Source organism: Miniopterus schreibersii, assembly GCF_964146895.1.
Source record: "Miniopterus schreibersii genome assembly, chromosome: 5".
Lineage (NCBI taxonomy): Eukaryota > Metazoa > Chordata > Mammalia > Chiroptera > Miniopteridae > Miniopterus > Miniopterus schreibersii.
Genome location: NC_138106.1, coordinates 32,878,747 through 32,884,746, shown reverse-complemented (window position 1 = coordinate 32,884,746; position 6,000 = coordinate 32,878,747). Strand labels below are relative to the sequence as shown.

Below are 6,000 nucleotides of genomic sequence, written 5' to 3'. Positions count from 1 at the left end.
TTAGTATTCTTTTCACTTTGCTTGTCTCTTCCCAATAACAGATTCCAGAGACCTGAATCATAGGACCTAGAACAGCAAGTCTCAGCCTGGGTGTTTCTCCTTCCCCCTCCCATGCCTGCGACATACATCATTAGTTAAATACAGCACTCTCCTAAGGTCACTGATGTGTAGACGATAGACCCAAATTACAATTATAGACCCTGAATAGAAAAATGCAAGAAAGATGCTATCACTGATTTGTTAGCAGAAGTGTCAGAAGAACACAGCAGAGGTGGGCTCAAAATATAAGCCATAAATGATTTAACATCAAAATGCATTGTGCATGAGCAAAATGGGGGTTTTAGACATGGCTGCTTGGGATCAAGTTGTCTGAAAAAAAACTCATAAACTTACTTCTTATGAAATCTACTTAGGGATCGCTTCCCACCTCCTTGGGGAACTCTGCCGTAGATCCTATTAGACAATTTCCATTTAATATTTTAAAGTTATTTGGTTGTATTTGGAAGAAAACCTTTACTTTAGTTCTAATGTTGCGTGTATCTAATTTGGGCTCATCCTGAATGCATTAGAATTGAAATGCATATAACACATACAACAGGGAAGTACTGGAAAATTGTACACTTTGATAGTTCTGTTCTTCATAATGCACTTGGCATTGTCAGAGAGCAAAGTAGGCTCAGGAAAAAAAAAGACCATTTCTCGAGTGTGATTTAAAAACAGAGGTTACAAACCTATGGCATTGTGGATTTTAGGGTAACTCACCAAGAGCAGCATTCAGATGAATCTAATAAAAGACCAAGAGCAGAGCTTCTCTGAACGAGATCATAGGACAGCAAAACACTCTGCAGCAGCGACAATCACTAAATAATGATCTCTCTCCTCTTTCCAGGATTCTGAGTAGGGCTGGGGTGAGGTTAGTTATTAAAGATTATTTGAGTAAAATAAGTTCCCAAATTAATTAATTAATTAATTAATTCGTTCGTTCGTTCGTTCATTCACTGAGTACCTAGTATGTGCAAAATATTCTGTTAAACACTATGGTAATACAAAGATGAAACAGGCAAGGAGTTTGTCTTCACAGGTCCTCTAGCAGGAACGCCACCATCCTCTCTTAACAGAGTAGGGTTTGAGCCCTGGCCAGTGTGGCTCAAAAGGTGGCAGGTTTGATTTCCGGTTAGGGCACATACCCAGGTTGTGGGCTTGATCCCTGATGGGATCCCTCACATCAATGTTTCTCTCTCTCCCTTCCTCTCTCTAAAAATAATCAATACATTAAAAAAAAAAAAATAGAGCAGGATTTGAGAACATGGGCCTAAGGACTTAGAAATCTAAATACCATCCAATGGCACCCAAACACAAGACCCTTGGGTTTAATCATTAGAAGCAGGATATATCACTAAACTGTCTACACATATCAGCAGTCTTCAAAAATATTAATAGCATGTCCTTCCTTCTCTCTCTCCCTTTTTTCTACATTGATTACATTATCATTTGAAAAATTACTAATTGCTGGATCACTTAGATGTAATACTGAGCTCTTAGGAAATTATTCCTGGTAATGAAATTCCTTTCATCAGCTCCACTTTCAGATTTGCAATATAGGCTTGTCCTTTAACAAGTAAGTGTTCTTTTCAGAAAAATATGCAGCAGATGTGGCAAAACAGAAATGTAATATTCTTGGAAGTGGACTAGTTTTGGATAATAATTAAACTTTCCTTTTTTGTACTTGGACTTTATTCTTCTAGTAACATTTCTGCCCACATACAATTTTCAAGAAGGTTAAAGTCATCATTTTGTGTAATTTATTCTCAAATCTTCAAAGACTAGTAAAATTCTTGTTAGATCTTTTCAGGTTTCTGTGCTTAGAAGCTGTTGATTTTTATTTCCCCTAATCTTTTCTGAAATAGAACATCTCAGTACTTTCCACTGGGCTTTCCTAAATACCAGCAACTTGTTTTTCAACTGATAATCTTAACCAAATCACCTCTCAAAACCCTATAATATCTGTTAAATGTCAGTGTCCAAGAACAAGGCAGAAAGCATTTGAAGTGGGCTTTGGAGTCCATCCAACCCAGGTTCCACATACAATTCTGCTACTCCCTGTGTGACTCTAGCTAAATTACTTAATCCCACTGAGTCTCAGTTTCCATATCTGTAAAGGGGGTTACAACACATTGTAAGATCATTATGAGAATTAGTATGATATAAGAAAGCAGAGAGCCTAGTACTTGATAGGCAGTCCTTAAATAACAATTTTCCTTTGCTTCCTCCTAAAATGGACAATGGTAAAGCTCAGGATTTAATCATTAAAACATTTAAAGTTACCGATGCAAACCACACAGGTCCTACTCAAGGTTTCTGACACTTTGATATGAAGAAGATTTGGCATTTCTCCCCTTTTTAATGGAAAATAGCACCCCACCTTAGGGAAAATGAAAATTCGGGCTAAAGCTACCTATAATCTCATCATCCTAGCCCCACGACTCTTTCTACTTTTGTCATGGTCTGGCTGTTATACAAAACGGCCACTTTTTTTTTCTTCACAGTGGCCATCAGGGTGTGCTTATAATGGCATCATCTCTTTTAAGGCACTAAGAGACGCGTTCCAGGTGATAATGGGAAGCTGCCGAAGAAGGAATGGAAAGCTGCGGAGGTGTTCAAGCTCTCTCATGATACTGTTCCAACCTTTCTCCAGCACAGAAACTCCACCAAGAGCTCCTCTGCAGTTTTCCTCACCCAGGGCTATTTCTTTAAATTGTTTGACGTCAGAGAAGGAATGCTATAGCAACAGTCTGTCAAACTGAAATTAACTCAGAAGAAAGATGGGGGTGGAGAAAGGAAAACTGCTCCTGGGCGGGCACTGACTCCCGAGCGAGTCAATTGGGTCGTTGCATTCACTTTATGACATTTGAAACACCAAACAGCCAGAGAAATGTGAAAAAGAAGCTGGTTGAGATGCCCGTGGTGTTTAACTCGTGCAGAGGAGGGCGACTTGACACGACAGGGTTCTCGGGAAGGCCTGGGGTCACCAGTGACAGCACTAACGATAACTTCCAAGTATCGATCATTTCTTTAGAGGCAGGCTCTGGGCAAACGTTATCGCATGTCATCTCTTAGCACCTTTTTCAGGCGGGTAACCTTATGCCTATTTTCCAGCGACGAAATCGAGGCCCTGAGACGGTGCAGTCACAGGACTGGCCACGTTAGACCTGGGACCGCAGTGCCATTTGTATAACTCCGGGCGTCAGTGTGTTTCTTACATTTAGAATTTCATGTTAAATCTAAACGGGACCTTGGGGGGCTTCTAAGTCAGCCCCCCGGCCTGCCCCGGAGTAGACCGAGGCGTGCGCGGTACCTGGAAGAGCACTGGCCACGCCACTTGGGCGCCGCTCAGAAGTATGCGCCGGCATCCAGGCGCCACGCCGACAAGAAAACGAAACTGCCCGGGAATTAATGTTTTTCTTCTTCTGGCAGGAAACGAGACAGAAAATAGGAAGCAGAAGCTGCCGGCTCCCCGCGCCCCCCGCCCAGGCCGCGCGCGCTCCAGGGCCTGCGCGCGCCCGCGGCGCGTCCCCGCCGGCTCCGCGCGCCTCGCGCCTCGCGCCTCGTGCCTCGCGCCTGGAGCCACGTCCCCGCCCCCGCCCCGGCCCCGGCCCCGGCCCCGGCGCGTCGCGGAGTTGGCAGCGGAGCGGCGCGGGCCTGGGTGTGGCCGGCGGATCGCCGCGGTGCTCTGCGCCCTGCTCGCCGGCTCCGCGCGCGTGCGGCTGCTGAGCGCCCGGCGGACCCAGGCGGCGTCCAGCCGACCGGCGGCGGAGCTCCTTCCAGGTAGGCGGCGGTGGCGGGAGCTGCGGCCGGTCGGTGCGCCCCGCAGGGGGAGCCCGGCTTCCCGCAGGGGGCGTGAGGCGCCGCCGGGCCGTCGCGGCGGAACCCGGCCCGGTTGGCGGCGCGGGGCCGGCTGGGTCCCCTCTGACGCCGGCACCCGGGGCTCCGGCGCGGACCCTGTCGGGGGACGGCGCGGGCGCGCCTCAGTCGCGCTCTGCTCGGGCGCGGAGACGGGCTCGGACACTTCCTGGGCCGCTCGGACCCGCGTCCCGGGAAGCCAGGGTCCGCCCGTATCCCCGGCCTCGGGTCCCCGGGGTCCCTCTTCACGCCCCGAGCCCTCCGGGACAGAGTGAGAGCTCGTGTTTACCTGCAAATAGCGGCTATTCGGGATTGCCCGTAAGAATTGTTGGGTGAGAGCGCTGGGGAAGCTCATAAAAGTTCTCCACCGAGTGCTAAAAGTGAGCCCGGTGGTTTCTTGTCAAATGTATTTTGGAAATGATAGGATGCCCAGCATTTTGGGGGTGTGGGGTGTGGCGGGGATTAATGGATTTCGAATACTTGTATGTTCAGTACATAATGAAATGTTTTCCTTTTCTCTCCACATTCTTTTTTCTGCTGCAAAACACAAGTGATTGCCTTGTACTTAGATATTTATTGCTATTCGGTAAAGGAAGATTGACTTCCCAAACGCTTAAAAACACGTTCATTTGTTCACAGAAGCCATGCGTTGTTATTTTGCATCTCTCCCGTTCCCCACTCCTTCCTTTCCTCCTCTAGTCAAGGATGTGGGCGCATCCCTGCGCCTCCCCGCCGCTGGCAAACCAGCTGGGCCGGTGGACTGGCACCCTCCTGGGAAGTTTTCTTAAGAGGTTTAATTGTTGATTAGATCACGGTGTTAGCAGCCCATTTTAGCCTTGTAAATTGAGATGGTGGCCTTTAAGTACATCTTGTAGACTAGAGGTAGAGCACACACTGCTTATTTAAGATGAAAGAGAAGTCCTTTCTAGTCAGGAGGAAAACAAAGGTCTCTATGCACAAGATTGTCTGCTTTGAGTCTCTGCCACTGCACATTTTAATTCTTAAGTGTGGGGCTTTTGGGTTGTTACTGATTCTACGCTCTGTGGAGGTAAGAACGCCCAAAGCTGTAGAGATTTTTTTTGGTTTTGTTTATTTGAGCCAAACTGACTACATGTGGGGAAGCAAGACGTCAAATGCTCCCTGAGAATTACTGGAGAGAACCCAAGAAACACTGCATGAACCCATGGGGAAAAGCAAGGCAGGGAAATCGGCGATTGATTGGATTACAGCAGCGATTTTAAAACCTTTTTTTTTTTTTTTTTTTAAATCTCAGAGCACACTAAACTAATTACTAAAATTCTGTGGCACACCAAAATATATTTTTCTAACAATCTGACCAAAAAAAAAAAAAGTATTATTTTGATTCATCCACACCTGGCTGCTATTGTTGTGTTGGCCATTGTTATTTTTTTATTTGACAATCTATAAGGGAAAGAGGTCAGTGCCCCTGACTAAATAGTCAGGAATTGCATGTTTTAAAAATTCTTGTGGCACACCAGTGGGCCTGCCTCGGCACACCAGTTGAAAATCCATGGATTACAGGATACTTAACAAGGTTATGTGCTCTCTTGAAAAGGAGCATTTCAAAGGTGTGTTAACCTAGATGCACAAAAAACAATGGACAGGGTTTGCTTAAGACAAAGATAACCTTTTACTAGGGCAGTTACAGGCCTGAGGTGTAACTACCCACCGTGACCTGCCCAGTTAGGAATTTCTGATCAGATCACTCTGTGAGGTTACTTTCGGTTAGATTTATTACAGAGCCCCTTTTTTGTCCACAGCTCTGAAAGTTTATTATATATTTTAGTATTTGGTTAAAGATCGTTTCAAGATTTTCTTTGTTGCATTTTGGTTTGTCGATGAATTTGAAACTGAAATAGAAACTTTAAAAATACTGTTTTCTGAACATGATTAACTCTCTTGTGTGTGCATATTTATAAAACTATAAAATTGGTTAGTATGGCTTGTGATATATTTAGGTTTATCTCTGTAAGCCATAGACATTATTTAGGCTATTCTGAGTCATTTCTCAGAATAACCTGTAGAATTGCTTCTTTTAGTATTTTTCCACATTTATTGAGATATAATTGGCATATAACA

General features: G+C 45.3%; 1 protein-coding gene across 1 annotated transcript in view; it reads left to right on the top strand.

Moving 5' to 3' along the window:
• The first annotated feature begins 3,634 nt into the window (after nucleotides 1-3,634).
• GNB4 (G protein subunit beta 4) overlaps nucleotides 3,635-6,000 on the top strand; it is a 33,875-nt gene continuing 31,509 nt past the window's right edge. Inside the window, exon 1 of the mRNA XM_081137853.1 lies at nucleotides 3,635-3,825. The gene's annotated coding sequence lies outside the window, so the exon portion shown is untranslated. The remainder of the gene's footprint in view (nucleotides 3,826-6,000) is intronic.